General features: G+C 40.0%; 1 protein-coding gene and 1 long non-coding RNA gene across 3 annotated transcripts in view; one reads left to right on the forward strand and one right to left on the reverse strand.

The window, feature by feature from the left end:
• MAML2 (mastermind like transcriptional coactivator 2) overlaps positions 1-17,515 on the forward strand; it is a 365,379-nt gene that overhangs the window by 78,291 nt on the left and 269,573 nt on the right. The window lies entirely within an intron of this gene.
• The window catches only part of LOC309636718, an 84,957-nt gene continuing 67,442 nt past the window's right edge, over positions 1-17,515 (reverse strand). Inside the window, exon 2 of the long non-coding RNA XR_014250172.1 lies at positions 1-17,515. This exon is cut by the window's right edge and continues 27,543 nt beyond it. This is a non-coding gene — a long non-coding RNA (uncharacterized lncRNA).

Consider the following 17,515-nt stretch of genomic DNA (forward strand, 5'->3'; position numbering starts at 1 on the left):
TTCAATTATACTTTTTTTTTTTTCAGATTCTTTTCCCTTAGAGGTTATTACAAAATATTGAGTGTATTTCCCTGTGCTATACAGTAGGTCCTTGTTGGTTATCTATTTTATATATGGTTGTGTGTTTATGTTAATCCCAAACTCCTAATTTATCCCCCCTCTTTTGGGTACCCTTTTAATGAGACCAACCACTTTGACTACTCAAAGTGTTCTTGTGGCCACACCAGCCTCCCCAGTTACCTGCAGAGGCAAAGTACAGACTGAAGGAGTTCTTCCTCTGCTTAGGGGTGTGTAAACTGTCAGGACCCCACTCTACTTTTCCCCTCTTTCAGGGCCATGTTAGCTCTCCCTTGGGGTGAATGCAGGTCACAGTGTGGGGTCATCTGCCTCTGCGGTCCTCATCTTCACCATGGACATCAGACTTCCTTTTAAGGTGCTCTGTATGATTCACTAATAGTTCGATTTTTTTGCAAGATACACGCGCATTTTTTGATTGAGAAACATTTTAGAAATGCTGAACATATTACTGTGATGAAATAACAATGACTAATATTGCTGTTAAATTGTTGTAATTATAAGGGCTTCAACCTTTTTTTGATTCAGTGTGTTTGTTTTGATTTGTTTTATCTTGCCTTTCAAATGGCCTTTTTGGCTTTGAAACATTAGCAAATGGTTGCTGTTCTCTTACAGATCTAGTTCCTACTTTTAGCAGCCATGGGAAAGAAAACATATATTCAAAACATACCTGACATATATTAAAAACATAAATAAAACGTATATTCAAAACATACCTGAATTAAACATGGCATTTTAGAGAACATTTTATTTTTACTGATTTGTAGTAAAAGAAAAACTGAATAAATCACAGTTGGTTGAAGAAGTGATAGTACCACTGATCTTAGGGTGAATAAAGTACTCTTGAGAAATAAACTGTTTATGTAGATATGATAATACCATGATATATTCAACCCAATCAAATGCATAAACTAGAGTAGGAATTTTTAAACATTTAACTCATGGGGAAGCAGTTTACTACTAGACAACAATGTAATGATTAGTCATACCTAGCCATATAGAGATCTATAAACACATAGATGCAAAGTAAATGCAAATTCTTTGGTTTATTAATGGATGATTGATAGGATTGAAAAGAAGTCAGGAAGTGCACAAAGGTGAAATTATAGTAAACCATAAAAATACAGCACTTGCAACCAGTTGATCTAAAAACTTTCCATTTCTTGGGTGGCAGATGAAATAGAACATTAAAACAAGGATTTTAAAAAATGGATTAAATTTAAAAAACATAAGGAAATGATAACTGGAAGGGAAAAACAAGAGGAAGCAAAATGAGCAGGAATCAGAATCCTGGGGGAGGTTTTTTTTTGTTTTTTTGTTTTTTTTCTGGGGGATGTTTTTTCACGTTGATTTCTGTGAATTCAATGTATGTAATAGAGAATGCTCATTGAGGGTTAAATTTAGTCTTATCTCTGAGAACACTGTAAATTACCTTTGGTCAGCGCCTTTAGAAAAGTAAAGAACTGAATTTGTGACTGAGCTCTTTGTTTGATCAGCACACCCTCTATATAATTTTAATCTAGTTAAGTCTCAATTTCATACTTTTAGTGACACATGTCTGATTGGTGGTGCTCAAACTTTGGTGCAGGTCAGAATATCCCCAGATGCTGGTGAACGGTGAAGATTTCTGGGTGCCATCGCCGGGTATGCTGGTTCAGTTCACCTTGGGTGAGACCCAGATGCAAGGACTAAAGACCGCCTTTTGAAAACACTAACATAAAGAATCATGAACCAGGAGGGAAATGGCTCTTTGAGTCAGAGAATGCCATTGATTTTTATGAACTCTGTCCCTATCAAATACAAATTTTAAAATTTAAATTTTTGTTCATGGTGATGTACTGGAAATATGATTTACTCCATGTTGGTGAAAAAAGACTTATAAAAATGTCTGTGATTACACAACTTGGTTGCTTATAATCAAACTTTTTAGAACATAAAGCTGAAAGAATGACCTAATTCAACTCTTCATTTTATAAATGAGCCATACGAGGCTCAGGGAGTTGAAGTAACTTGCACAGTGTCACGTAGCTCACTAATGACCATGTAGGATTATTTTGCTCTTTCCATTCCTTATGTTGCATCTCTCTTAAAATTTTCTGAAAATGGTCCAGTATTATAAAAAGGACTGAGGGTAAGCCAAGCATCCCATTAGCTGATACCTTTGACTTATACAGAAAAATGAGATCAGAGACTTGGGCAAAAATATATACAAAGAGTCAACAAAAGCAATTGCATAGGGACGACTATAGGATATGTCGTGTCCCTCCTCTAAATAAATGTCATGAACTAGGGGATGGCTTAATGATGCTAAGTTGTTGCAGACATAAAAGTTTGAAGCAAATTATGAGGCTCCAGGATACGGTAAATTGGTTTTACCTTCTAAAGACTATTAAGCTTTGCTTGGATTTTTCAAAACTGCCCTCTCCCCACAAAGCTTTCTAAGAATAGATAGCTTCTTATTTGGTCTGCCGCCCCTGCCAAATCAACTAGGACTTTTCTGGGGGGAGGGGGGAGCAGGTTACAAATAACCAAACCCTGATTGACAGTGTTTAAAACAAATAGAGATTTTTCTTCTCACATTACCATATTTCTGGAGATAGGTCATCACTGGTATTAGTTTAGTAGCTCAGTAATATCAAGCTCAGGGTCAGTATCTCTGTGACGCTCTTCTCCTTTCTCTCATAGTCTCAAACTCCAGGTATCACATTGGCATTCAAAGTAGAATGAAGGGATGGACAAGGGAGAAGAGGGTTGAGAATGGGGTGTGGTGTGACAGAGTGTCTGCCACTCTCTTGGTTCGTGAAGAAAATCCTATTATTCCAGCATCAGCTGTGTAACTGACTGGGTCTCATGCAGCACCTCCAGTTTGAGACGTTCTCTCTTCTTGCTCCTCCTCCTGTACCACCATCCTTCTAGACTCAGCTACTTTGCCCCCTACACACACACACACACACACACCACACAGAGTGACCATATACCCACAGTCAGTCAGAACCTGTATTTCAGAAGAGTCCTTTGATTGACAAGCCTTTAGGAATGTGCACAGGTGTCCCTAGACTATAGGAAGTTTTGTTGAATAAGCTTTCGCTGTGGATGTCCAGCAGACCTTCGTCCCTGCTTCTTTAAAAGAATGATTGAATCCAAACATGACACACTGATGTTAAAAAAAAAAAAAAAATCAGAAGTTAGTATCTTGAAAGCGGATCCTAAGGCTTTTCTTCAGGTAACCTTTATATTGAACCATAAAAAGATTAAAGACACCTTCTGTTGGACTCAGGCCTGTCATTCATGCTGAGATTGTTCGGGAAAAGAGGTGCTGACACCTTTACTAAGTGAAGTCAAGGTCTTCCAAGCAGGAAACTGGTTTGATGACAATATGCTGACTTGTCAGTTAAGCTGGTGGTTGCCCTGGGCTTCAGAGATTGGCTCTCTTTTTGACTTCTAACTTTTGTGTGTGTGTCGGGGGAATCTTATGAGTCATGGTTAGCCTTTCTAGCCTGATTAAGCTTGAAGGAGCCTCTGGATTATTGAAAAAAAAATGGATCTTGCAAAAATAGTTGTTTTCGGCATCCCCACAGGAGAAAGGCAAGTCGGTTCCGAAATGGAAATTCTAGACAAACAACTGAAGCTAAGGACACCTCTGTGTGTAAATGCTTCCAGGTGCAGACAAATTTTTCATTTCACTCTCTACAGTTTTCATTTTAAAGGGTTACTGAGATGGAAGCGTTGGAGCAAAGTGCATTAGAATCATTTGCCCTGGTTTCCCATCCGAGTGAAGTCGACTCACAGTTGCAAGGGGAAAACACTGTCTAAAAAATAAATCTTAATCAAGTCCCTGTAGTCTATCAACACATGCTTTTCAGAAGAAGGAAAAGAAGAAACATCTGAGGAAAACAGGGCCCAGTTGGTGGAACATCTTGAAGGGGGCTGGCCTCTTAGAAAATTAAAAAGACATGCGGTAGCCTAGGAAGAGTCTGTGGTTGTTAAATAGAATAACGTAAAGGAGGAACTTTAAGATACAACCATTTCAAAGTTTAAAACAACAATCTGCAATTATTTGGACCGTACAGTTGTTAGGATGGTTTTCACCCTTTTGAAAGAGTTCTGAACAGAGTTACAACTAGTTTTGTGTTTTTTTTAATCATTGGGCCTACAAAAAAATGTCATTTGGCCTATAACATATTCTCTGCTCCCACCCAGCAAGTCCTCCTCCCGTTTCCTACCAATCATCCTCCCCTCCTTCTACAGCTTCCTGTACAAAAGGCTAGGATACCAACATCTGCCTGAAGCAAAAACACATGCATTTCAACCAAATAAATAAATAAAAAGGAACAAAAGTCCGGGTACACCATGTTGCTCTTATTCTCACCGGCTGACTCCCATTAGTCCTCTCTCGTTATTGTTATAATGTCTTTCAGGCCTTAGGCTGGTGGGCCTCTCTGCTCAAGGGTGATTTGAAATCTGCTGATAGCGGCTGGAATGAAGCATGGAGAATCTTTTAAACTTAAGGTCTAACCTCGCTGAGTTAGACCACTGTATTCTTGGGCTTAGATGTTTACTCAGTAAATGATGCTCTTCAGTGGTGGTGCCTGGGCCATTGCCCAGCCATGTGGAGGGGGGTGAGTGTGGATATGACTTCCCTCTTTGGAGGAGGCTTCTGCAAATCAGAGCCAATGGAACCCTAATGAGACCGTTCACCTCCCAGCTCCTCTGTGCCAGTGCGGTGTATAACAACAGGATGTGGGTTTTAAACACGTGTAAGCTTCTTCAAGCTGCCTCTTTCAGTTTCATTCTTTTTTAAGACACTAGAAAATAATAATTCACATATTTGGAGCAAACATTTTTTTTCTTGCTACCGGTATGTTTTTTGTCATAGTTTTATCCCATGTCAGGACCCGGTTCCATGCACATTTCTACAAACCACTCAGGTAACTGAGTTAGTGTCAACATGTATTTAGTACGCTACGCAAACGAAAACACAGGATATTTATGACACAGGCAGGTTACGATGTACACTAGAGAAGTTTCACTTTCTGTAGATGGGAAAATAGATTGTATTCATCATCTACTAAGGGTGTCCTACTGCTGTACCTCTAGACTTGGTTGATGGTTTTAAGGAACAGGACCAAAAGAGGTCAAAAGCCACAAGCATGTTGGTTGTAAAAATCAAAGGCATTTAGCTCTAAATTAATTTCTTTTAAAAGAAGTTGTGACATTTGAGCAGGTCATAAAATTAGGACCTGCAGGCACTTTTATCAGAGAGCGGACAAAATGAGAGGGAATTGACTTCCATTCTTTGCATTTTCTGTTGTTTTTCCAATCCTCACCCTCCCTTCACTGTCCCCTTTGCTCCTCATCCCAATGCATTCTTTCTTTTCTGTTACTGGCTATCTTTCCTATCCCATCTGTTTCTCCATCTCTTTTTACCTTGCATTGTCCTTTTCCCTTAGGATACAGAGTTAAGAGAAAATACAGAGGATGGTCAGGATTGGTGAGCAGAGAAATTTTGTAGATTTTTTGTTTTGTTTTTAATCTCAAGTTTTGAGTTGTTTTTGCACTTGAAGTGTGCACATGATAAAAAGAAGGTTGCCATTTCAATTCATATTGTCTTGAAAATGCAAAGACTCCTTTCTAGTTTTTCTCTATAACGAAGACTTCGTTGGACTGTGGACTCTGTAATTATGCTCACTGAACAAATACCTTGAAAGGGAAACAATTCCAAGTCATGTATCAAAGATTCAATTTGACATGTATTTACTAAATGCCTGACATGCCTATGCCTTTTGTTTATTCATTATAGCAAGATAGAGTGAGTTCGTATTCTGTGCTGGCACTGTGCTCCATGTTGAAAATCCAAAATTAAATGTCACAAGATTCCTACCTTCAAGAATTTATAGTCTAATGGAGGAGAAAGGGGTGTAAAAAGGTCAATTTCAGGGTGACGAGGGAGTGGTCTAATACCCAAAGAGCTGTGGTTTTAAAACGATGATGCAAACCAGTTATCTCTTGCTTACAGAATAGATGGGCTACAGGAAATTTGGTAATAAAACAAGTTTATATAAATTGAAACATTTTCCTACAACTCCCCTATGAAGTTGGAAATGTTTTCCCACAGAAAAGCCTCCCAAAATGTCGAACGCAAAACTTGAGATCACAGAAAATACTATATTGTGCCTATATTTGGCCTCCTAAAAATTGTGTCTTTACAAGGGCATCCCTGCTTTCATTTGCAGTCGCCATCCTGCCACTCACTGTTTTCTTCTTGGAGTACTTTTCTATTTCTGGGATTGCCACTATCTTGGGACCGGAAGTACTCCTTTCTTTCTTACTATGTCTTTCTCCTTTCTTTCTTTCTTCCTTTCTTTCTTACTATGTCTTTCTCCTATGTCTTCACACTCAGCCTCTGCAGCTCAGTTTCCCTCCTTCCTTTCTGTTGAGAGATTTATGGCAGATAATAGAGTCAAACAAGATGTATTCCAGCCTGTGGTTTCAGATGTGTAAGGTGTGACTTCCTGTCTCCATCTGTCTAGCTCAAGAATTAACTTAGGGTGAGGAAGGCCGATATTTATTCATTCATTCAATAAATACGTATTGACTGCCTACTATGTCCAAGCAGAACACAGTTCCTTACCTCATGAGTTTACCAGGTAGCATGGGAAGATGAGTATTAAATGCTTGTTTGTTCGTAATTGTGATTAGGGCTACAGAGGGCAAATATAGGTTTCTGTGAGCAAATAGGGGGGGAACTGAGTTTGTCTGGAAGATGTTAGAAGATCAGGAAAGGCTTCCCTGAGGAGGTGATATTTAAACTGAGCTCTGAAGGGTAAGTAGGAGATTCCTCCAGGTAGAGGGAAGAGTAAAGGTTTGGGGGCAGGAAGAAACATGGTAGTTTTGAGGAACTTAGAGGTGGCGTGGCCATAGGGAAGAGAGCAAAAGGGAGAGTGAAATAGGGAGGAACAGGATTAAGCTCAGAGGCTGTGGAATCAGATTTCCTGAGTTAGGATCCTGGTCTCACGGATCTATCCGTTAGGAGTACTTTTGGCTCCAAATAACAGAAAGCCTGCCTAATAGAGTTAATATATAAAGTACAGTATAAATATATTGTCCCCACAAAACAAAAAGGGTGAAAATAGGCAGTTCAGGGTTGGTTGGTGCAAGACTTATGCATTCATCACAGGCATCCTTAGCTGTCACTTTGTCATTTCTGAGTTGGAAGTGGCCCTGGGCATGATGGCCCCGCTGGAGGCGAGAGGGAGGGGAAAGGTGTGCAATGCCAGGTTCTTTTATCTGCAAAGTTATAAGTTTCTCAGAAATCCTCTGGTGGACTTCTGCCTACATGTCATTGGCCAGAACACAACCCAGATAGTAAGGAAAGCAGGGAAAGTGAGAATGTAGATTTACCGGCTGTGAGCACGGAGGCAGCCCAGTGAGGAGGGATTGGGAATTGTGTATTGGTTTCCTCAGTAAACAGTGTCTGACATAAGCACTCTCCAGCTTTATGATCTTTGGCAAGTAACTCAACTTCTTCAGTTCCTCATCTGAAAACTGGGGACAATAAGAGTGTCCTCCTAAAAGGGTTGTTCTGGGGTTAATTGAAAGAATTTTTGTGCTCGGTACATAATAAGCATTCAACTGATGTGAGCTCTGATGATATGCTTGACAGATATGCAGCAATCAGGTCATGAAGAGCTTTGTAAGCCATATTGATCATTTTGTGTTGATCCTTAGCACAATGAGAAGGTACCAAAGGATTTTAAGCCGGGAGGAGGCATGATCATATTTGTGTTTTCAAAAGAGGCTTCAGTTTCTCCTCTAACGGATACAACCTGTTGTGTGACATTGCAGACTTTCAGCACAATGCTTTGCTTACCTGTGTTTGCTCTCGGATAACTTTTCTTTTAATACTTTTTTGGCAGTCTAAGTTGTTTTGAGATGTGTGAAGTTAGAATCAAATGCAGGTGTTTGACTTCCTTTGATTTTTTTTTTTTTTTTTAATTTTTAACCCTGGGGCAATTTAATGCCAGAATATCAACCTACTTTGATCAGGATTTTCAAATCTATTTGGCTGATAGTGAAATAGGAAAAAAATACCACAACGATTTTACTTTGCTTTCTTGAACTACTGCCCTACTACTGAGGACCACAGCAAGCTTACATGTTTTAAAAAAAAAAAAAAAAAAAAAAGGAAGAGCTCCAGCATTCCTTTCACACTCCCACTCGCCCCCGAGGTTCTTCCACTTCCTTCCTAGGCTTTTTTTAGAAGCGAGTGTGTTTTTCTCACGTCCGGCAACAAAGGATGTTTTTGTGCTGCCACTGAGGTTTGTGTGTGTGACTGACTTCAGAACTCTTTCTAGAAAGTGCTATCACTATTTGCATAGATTAAGTAGAACTTTATCTTGAGCGAAAGTCTCAAAGGGCTATTTTTGTTTTTGTGAGTGGATTTGCCGTTATTTAACTTCAAATAAATTCACCTATGTGTTTTTAAATAATCTGAAGAGGACCTGTCAAAATTCCTTCACAAGTCCCGCACGAGTTTTAATCTTAAAAAAAAAAAAAAAAAAAGTTCAGATGATTCTTTCAGCGTATTGTATTTATTCCTATTACCTTGGTAAAGAGTTTATCATCGCTTCCTTAAATATGTCTGAAAGTGCCGCACTGCAGGTTGGGGGGTAAGGTGGGGACATGGTGACTATCTGTAAGATTTGGTGATTTTCACAGAGAAAAATGCTTGTAACAGTCACAATGTCCCGCGCTGGGGCTATTGGATGCCTTGACATTAGGGGTTTTCACTTAATTGTAATTCTCTGAGCAATGAGACAAGGTGAAATCAACAAAACTCAGATGGCCGAGAATTGTGCCATAAATCCTGTGAGAGAATTTACCTTTACCTTGTCAGACAATATAAATCATTCAAAACGTATGCTGAAATGGCTTCACCTTTCCTTGATGAGAAATGGGGTTTACATCCCAGGTTCTATTTCTCAACCAAGAGAAAGATATTAAAAGAGCCTCTGAACATTTTAGACACATTTTGGTGGCCAATCTCTGTCCGTGTGCTGCCAGCAATAATCCCAGCAATGGATATTATAAAGAGGCAGCATTCCATTGAGTACAGAAACAACAACCTTAGCTGCTTCCTAAACAGGATTGCATTGGAGATAAGTATCTGCTTTTAGTAAATGCCAAGCCCCACCCATAGTCTAGATAGGAAGATTTCCACTCCATGTGGATTTTGTGATTTCTTTTCTGTTGGAGTTAAGGAAGGGGAGCTTGGATTCCAAGGTCAATTTAATGTCTAAATTCCTTGGCATTTGTCATGTTAGATCAGCACATGTCGGGTGGCCTTCGGTAGTTATTTTAGCATTGATTTACCTCTGGTGGGGTAAATCAAAGGAAGATTTAGAAAATCAAAGTCAGTTTTCCTTGGCTTTTTCTCAGAAACAAAGGGAAGCTGTGGCGTTGATGGGTTTTTTTTTTTTTTTTTTTTTTTTTTTTTACTCATCTTTGCCTTCGATGCAAAATCACTCTTTGTATGAGTTTCTTTCCCATGTTGAATATCTGTTATAGGCAGAGCCTTGGGTATTTCTGTGGTTAGGGGATTATGCAAAATAATTTGAAGGCACACCAGCAGACTTTGAGGAACTAAGTATTCATTTAAAGAGACAAGATATAATAGTGGGAGTTGTGAGAGTGGGCGTGAGGTGTTGTGAGAACCTAGCCTTTCATGTCACACCTGGGCTTGGATCCCAGCTCTGCCTAATACCGGAGCAACCTTGTGCAGAGGACTTCATGTAGTTCATCTGGAAAATGGAGATAATGAGGATGCTTGCCTCTAGGTTGCTGTGAAAAGGGCAGCAAGGTACACTTGACTAAGAACATGACCAAAACCAGACTGCTTGTGTTTAAATCCCAGCTGTACTGTTTACAGCTGATATGGCCTTGGGCAAATCTCATACTCGCTCTGTGCCTCGGCTGCCTCATCTGAAGATGGAGACAGTGCTAGTACCCACTGCATAGGGCTGCTGAGCATCTAAAAGGAGCGAATGAAAGTAAAGAGCTGAGAACAGTGCCCTGCACAAAGCGTTATCTAAGGGTTTGCTTTCATTTTTGTGGGGATTAAATATAATGCGTGTGAAATGCTTGATACACATGTAGGAGGTAACTGTTAACTATTACATTATTTAGAGAACTCAGCACAATGTGTAGTACACTTTCAGTACTAAGTAAATTTCAGTTGACTTTATTATCTATTGCATATGCCTCTCTGTATATGTGTTTATATAATAAGAGAGAGAAGTACATATTCCCCAACAACATAAAAAACAAAACCTTATGGGCCAAAGTATATAGGACAGAATGGATATTAGCCAAGCCATACATCTAGGAGAGTTCTTGCTATACTACCTGGTGCTTAAATGGTTTGTTTTGTCCTTATATATAGGCCTATTTTTTCCATTGATGCTTCGCCAGCATTTTCAACTGTGGATGGAACCCCTAATACCTCATAAATCAAAGGAATAATCATTACTGATTGTTCCTACCACCATAGAAAGTTAAAATATACTTGGCTTTTGGACTTGACTAGAAACCTAATTAATGATAATAATAATGCAGGCATTTTCCCACTTATAAACAACTTATAGTCTAAAAATTCAGTTATAAAGCAAGAATTTGGATTGCATCATACCCCATAAACATAATGTTATAATGACCATTAAAATTTAAGCCTACCTATATAGTTATCCTAGTATCTTGAAGAACAAAAGAGGTACTGTACATTGCTGATAACCGTATATGAGTCATGGCATGTATTCTGATTTCTAGGTAGAGAGGTACCAGAGACCTCTTCCCCTGTGAAAATCCTGGGGGTGATGGGGCTGAGAGGGTTGCCTCCTGTCCGTCCCCACCACCTTTTAGTTTACTAAAGAGACAGGAGTTTGGGGGATACGGTTTTCATTATGCAACTTCAGCCTTGGTTTTCTGGGCAAATCAATGGTAGAAGAGAAAGAGGGGCTTGGAGGTAAAAGTCATCATTGGTATGTACACGTCATTTGTAAAGATTACTTTATTGTTAAAACCTTTGGCATGTTTCATTGTCACCTACACTCCCTTCACCCCAGTCCACAAATCAAACAGGGCCATGGTCCTAGGGGATAACTCCAGTTGTTTCCATCAGAGTTCTTCCTGCCTGTACCCCCCAGTATGAAACGGAGACAGCTTTCAGATGAAGATGTCCCTGAAATCCTCCTTTAAAAAGGCAATATTAAAAGAAAAGAGTTTGTAATGTCATTATCACTATTAATTCCGAATTGAGTCAGATTTAATTGTTTTGCCAGGCCAAAAAAGCCTCTCTCACTACTGAGTCTGTATGCAAAGGCAGCCTGGCAGAGAAGATCAAATACTATGCCATTTAAGATGTGTCCATCACTTAATGCTTTACACGGAACAGAAGGTGACAGTGGCTTTCTTCATGATCCAAAGCTGGTAATACGACATCTGTTTTTTCATTCATTCAACAAACATCGAGTTTTCAGTATGTGCCAAGCACTCATAGGTGCTAGGTGTAGAGCAATGAAAAACAAATAATATGCCTAGAGCAATGAAAAACAAATAATATGCCTGCTGAGGCTAGACTGATGATAAACACACCAGCAGTTGAAGACATAGTGTGTCATACGGTGATAAGTGCCATGGAGGGGATTAATTTCATATAGCATGGTCCTGCAGAAGGAAGTTAGGGAGCGAGCCATGTGACCATCTGGGAGAGGAGCTCTCAGAGAGAACAGCAATTACAAAGCCTCTGAGCCAGGAGTATCTTTGTTGACAAAGGTGTTCCAGCTGGATCGGAGTAAGCTAAAGGCGCTTGGTGAGAGATGAGGTCAGAGAGGTAGCAGGGGTACTTTATAGGGCTTTGTAGACCATTAGAAAGATTTGATCTTATTCTAAGTAAGAAAGAATATGTTTTGAAGATAGAGCCAATAGGAGCGCAATGCGTTGGATGTGGGGTGTCAAAGAAAGAGCAGAACCAAGGATAACTCAAAATGTGTGGCCTGTAATAACTACAATTGTCATTTATTGAGCTGGGGAATATTATTGGAGCATCATGTTTGGCAACAGGGGAAGAAGCGGGGGAGGGGGGAGTTGGAATTTTTATTTTGGACATGTTAAGTCTGACATGCCTATTAGACAACCAAGTGGATACGTCAAGTAGGCAGGGGACAGATTAGCTGGAATTCATGGGTGAAGTCTGGCCTGAAGTTATATGTTTGGGTATTTAGGGCCACAAGACTGAAAACACCAGAGAAGGAGTGTAGATAAAGAAAAGAAGAGGTGTTTGGACTGAGTGCTAAGACTCTCCAGTATTTAGAGGCCAGACCAGCAAAGGAGATGGAAGAACAGTGTCCAGTGAAGAAGACATAGGAGAAGACAGTGCCCCACAAGACAAGTGGGGAAAAGAGTTGAGAAGGAGACAGTGTTTGTGCATGCAGAATGCTGCCAATAAATTAGATAAGCTGAGGACTGATCATTGATTATAAAGTTTGGTGAAGGCCATTGGTAACTTTCAATCAATGCAGTGCTGATAAACCAGCTCTTCTGATTTGTAGTGTGTACCAATTTCCATGCTGTAAATACCTCCATCATAGCCTATTTCAAGCTACCAGTAGTTTCAGAGGAAGCTTGCAGAATTCTTGAATTTAACAGTTGGCTTCAGCTAGCTCCCGCACATCCTGCCTTGACAGGAGCCATTTTGGTGGAGTGGGTGGGGATGGAAGGGATTCATAAGAGATGAAACGAGAAGAATTGGAGACGGTGAATATAGACAATGATTTTTGAGGAGTTCTACTATAAAGAGATAAGGTGGTAACTGGATCAAGATGTGTGGTCAAGAGTTTTTTTGGTTTTGTTTGTTTTTGTTTTAAATAGGAGATATAGCAGCATGTTTGCATGCACATGGTGGTGATCCAAGAAGAGGAGGGAAACTGGTGAAGGAGAAAGCAGTGAGAATTGTTGGAGTGAAGACCCTGATTGGGAGAGAGGAAAGGGTTTAATGCTCAGGGAGGGGGTGGCTTGGTTTCAGCTTAGAGCCTGGGTAGTTCCCTTATAGTCACAGCAGAGAATAGAGTAGCATTGCCCAACAGAAAAACAGTGTGAGCCACATATGTAATTTAAAAATTCTAGCAGCCACATTAAAAAAAAAAAAAGAAACAGGAAAAAATAATTTTAATGATTTGATTTTTAACCCTCTATGTACAAATTATTCAGACATGTACTGAATATAAAACAATTACTTACGAGATATTTTACATTCACGCTTTATAAGAAAATTTCAAAATCCAGTGTGTATTACACAAAAAAGCACATCTCAGTTTGGACTGACCACAGTTCAAGTGATCAATAGACGCAGGTGGCCAGACTGGAGAAGGCAGGTATAAACAGTTAAGTGCTTAGTTGTCTTGGTGGGAGGTTGTGGAAGTTCTACTTGCTTCTTTTTTCTCAGTGAAATAAGATTCAAGTTAATCCAGCAACTGGGACTGACAATTGGGCAGAAGGTGCTAGAGGTTTGAGGAGAGAGGAAAAGGTGTGAAATAGTCCTGGAGGAGAATGACAGAGTGAATGGAACCAGAAAATTGTACTAGGATCAGGACAGCACTGACACCCCACTTGAGGTTAGTGGTCCAGAATTTAAAGTGAGACCTGCAATCCCGAGTGTGTGGTTTTCTTTAGCCACTTTCTGTTCTGCAGAGGCAAGGGCAGGGGCATATGCCATGTGTACAGAGTTGGATTGAACCGGGTTGAAATGAACTGGAAAGCAGACGCCAGACTGTCAATCCAGGAGAAAATGCTAAACTTTCCCCGTAGGAAATTTATCCATTTTTCTGTCTGATCTAGGCTTTCTGTGTGTGGGTTGGTGGGGGGGAAGTATGAGATGTTAGGCAAGAGTGTGTGGGAAGGGTTTAAAAGCATAGTGACATTTTTTTTTGTTTTTTCGGCCACTGAACTCCTATCTCAGAATTCTTCTCTTAGCAAACTCTCCAAATTCTTTCTCTGGGGTCCCTTCACTGAGCTGTGTGTGCCCCATCTCTCTCTTCCTTATAAGTCATCAGACTGTTTACTAAGGTTTATTATTTTTGCACGGCCTGAATCTGATATGTACTTGTCAAGACGAAATGGGTGTGTTGAGCTGACTCTATGTTTGTTGGAGCCCAGGAAGATGTTAATGAGGGTTCTCTGTTCCCTGCTTGTAACCTGAAGCTGCCAGCCAACAGAACAAATCAGAGGTTTCCAGCAGTACACTGAGGTCCTTATGTAAGGCGGATCACACGCATTTTTGTCTTTGCAGAATTTCTTTCTGTATAATTATTCTTTTGATCATGCTACACATGAAAAGAAAAGCAACTGGGGGTATGAATCATGTCCTTGTTTCACTTGAAATTCAGAATTGAGACAGGGTGAGGGCTCTGTGAGAACCGCTGGTCTGAGGGAGGTGGTTCTCCATTCTTAATTGACAAACTGGGTGCAAGTCCTCCATGGTGCCCTCAGAGCAGACCTCCAACCTTGAACCTGACATCCATCGGTCACCATGAGTAACCCCATTCCTGGGTGTGATGCTGCAGGCAGCACGGTCTGAACTTTTCTCTACTGGGCACGTGGGAACACTTCATTGTTCCTCAGCAAGTCAGTTAGGTCCATTGGACTCCATTCGGACTTCTGCTGAAATGTCACAGGAATTTTCTCACTGGTTTGATATTAAAGGGATTGAGCAGTTAATCTGTAACTGTGCTTTTGACGGCTTTCAGAATTATCGGCTTACAAGGGGAGTTTGTGGATACAGGAGGTAGCTCATATGTACTCTGTTCCCTGATGCCTTCCTCGACACCCCAGACAGGATCAGTCACTTGACCCCTGGTGCTCTCATTGCATTTTGTACATATTTTACCCATGTCCCTGAACATGAAGTCCCTTTCAGAACTTCATGCTTTTGCATATGATGTTTCTTCTACCTTCCCCACCTGTAAATACCTCCTTATCCCTCAAAATCCAATAAATATCTGTTGAATGGATGAATGAGATGCTTTTAGAGGAGAGGGCCTTCCCTGAATTGATCACTTTTTCTTATGAGTCCCCACACACTTGGGTTATGTTTCATTTGGGGCACTTATCCAGTTCTTAAGATGTATTTACCTCTCAGTCTCTTTCAGGAGTCTGCAACTTTCTCCAGGATAGGACTGTGTTTTATGTACTTCTGTGTCTTTAGTGCCTAGCATAGTTAGTACCTGGCTATGTGATAAGCCCTCACATTTTTGTTGAATGTGACATGCAGAGAATTAAGCATGATAGTGTGATTTACATGAATATAGAAAGAGCTTGAATTGGACCACAGTTTTATAGCCCATACAAGGTTGTACGGAAGTAAATCATCCAACTTGATGCATTTCAGATGAAACCTCAAAATGAGGATATATTGGGTTTAGCCCAAAGCAGAAGTTTATATAAAGGATGTAACCTTTTGCCCACCACACTCAGGAATTAAACTAAAAAGAAATGTAAAAATCCATTTATAGGTAATTTAAATTTGAGGCTTATAGGTATGTAAATAAAGGTTTATTTAAGGTTTAATAACCAAGTTTCATGTGGGTTCTTGTTTGGGAAAGAAAACTTTCACATGGCATTAATATACAGTAAATTGTGACTTACAAAAACATTCTTACATCCTGTCTGGAGTGAGATTTTAATTTGTCCAATGAACTTTCCACTGAAAGAGAAAATGGCAAAACTGACAAACTAATCTAGCTATTCACGTTTTGTTTTGGAAACTTGCTATTCCCAAATGTTCCCTAAATTTATTTTTGAAAATTCTTTGGAAAATTCAAGGAACACTTGGTGTTTGGAAATACCTTGAATGTTAGATTTTGTATGTCAAAGGAGTATTGGATTTCTTGTTGATAGCAGTTTTATCGACTTTTTATTTTCTTCTTGTACTATTTATTGTTTCTACAATTCAGTATGTATGTGTTTTAATCTGACATCTGACATTTTAAGATATACTGTTTCTTATGTTCCAGTTGGATAAAATAGATGTATAAGTTTAGAAAAATGTTTTGTGTACATCTTATCTCATTTGACTGAATGTGTCTTCCAGATAATAGGTGTTTCGTATCGAAAGGATGGATAGGTGTGTGTGTATGCTTTGAGAGTGCAGATGTTAGGTACAAGTCACAGCTTTGCTACAATACATATTAACTCTCTGGCCTACAGCAAATTAATGATGTAAACCTCTGTTTCTTCAAATGTGCATAATCATAGTTCTACACAGGGCTGCAGAGATTAAAATAAATTATGCATGTAAAGAACTTTGTATCACAGTTGGCACATGGTGAGGGCTCAGAAATATTATCTGTTGTTATTACTCTTATTAACATAACAATAAATGGCTTTAACCATATAACCCATTTTTTAAAAATTTAAGGATGAATCATTACAACATGTAGGAATTATGAATGTATTGATTGTAGTAGGTTTGGGGATACTAGTAATTTTCTAATCATTATAGCTCAAATTCTTCCATCCATACGAATATGAAGGGTAAAGTAACCGGAAGCTTCTTTATCTATTTTTAGAATTACAAGCATAGCTTAGATATGAAAACATTCGGATGCTTCACCATGATACAACAGCTGGTTGTATTACGTACCATGTCTTATTAAAGCATCATCATTTTGTACAGTTTAAAATGTTTATAAATTCTAGGTAAGCGTTCTTCACACAGGTGTCTTTCCCTCTAGGGTGACACCGATATTCACAAAAGGGGGTGATCATTATTTTTAAAGGTCTTTAATAGGGTTGCGATCATTAGGCATCACAGCGCCCAGGTTTTACTGATTTTCACTCTAGACTTCGTGAGGAAGAAACAGCATGATCTTTTAGGCAAAAGAATACGCCACTGAGGTCTGCCCTTGAGTCAGTTTCCCAAAGAGAAAGTCTGTAGGCGCAGAGGGAGGGCGCCCGGGGCCACTGACGGACTTCTCTGTGCTCAGAGAAGGCTGGCTGCTCAGTAGGCACTTTCCACTTTTCTCCTAACTTCAACATCTGGGTCCGCCTTCTCGGCGGCGTGGGCTAAACACCAGCCTGAGGCTGATGAGAAAGGGCCGTGGGCTCCTTGGGCGATGTTTTGGCGAGGCCCGCGCCGCGCGGCTAGGATCGCGCTCGGCGCGCGCGTGGACACGCGCACGTTGTTTTGAACTTGAGCAACTCCTCCTGTTTTCTTTCCACCCTATTTCTGTTTGTGCAGAGCTGGCCTTTTCTGGCAGGAAGTGCCAGCCATTTAAGGAGTGCAAGCAATTCCCGACAGCCTGTCCTCCTCCCCCGCCTGGCTGCTTTGCTTCCATCTCATTGGCCCGGAGACGGGCCGGGGCTTATCCCTGCGAAGGTTCGCATTTTA

Source organism: Balaenoptera physalus (genome assembly GCF_965194825.1).
Source record: "Balaenoptera physalus genome assembly, chromosome: 10".
Classification (NCBI taxonomy): domain Eukaryota; kingdom Metazoa; phylum Chordata; class Mammalia; order Artiodactyla; family Balaenopteridae; genus Balaenoptera; species Balaenoptera physalus.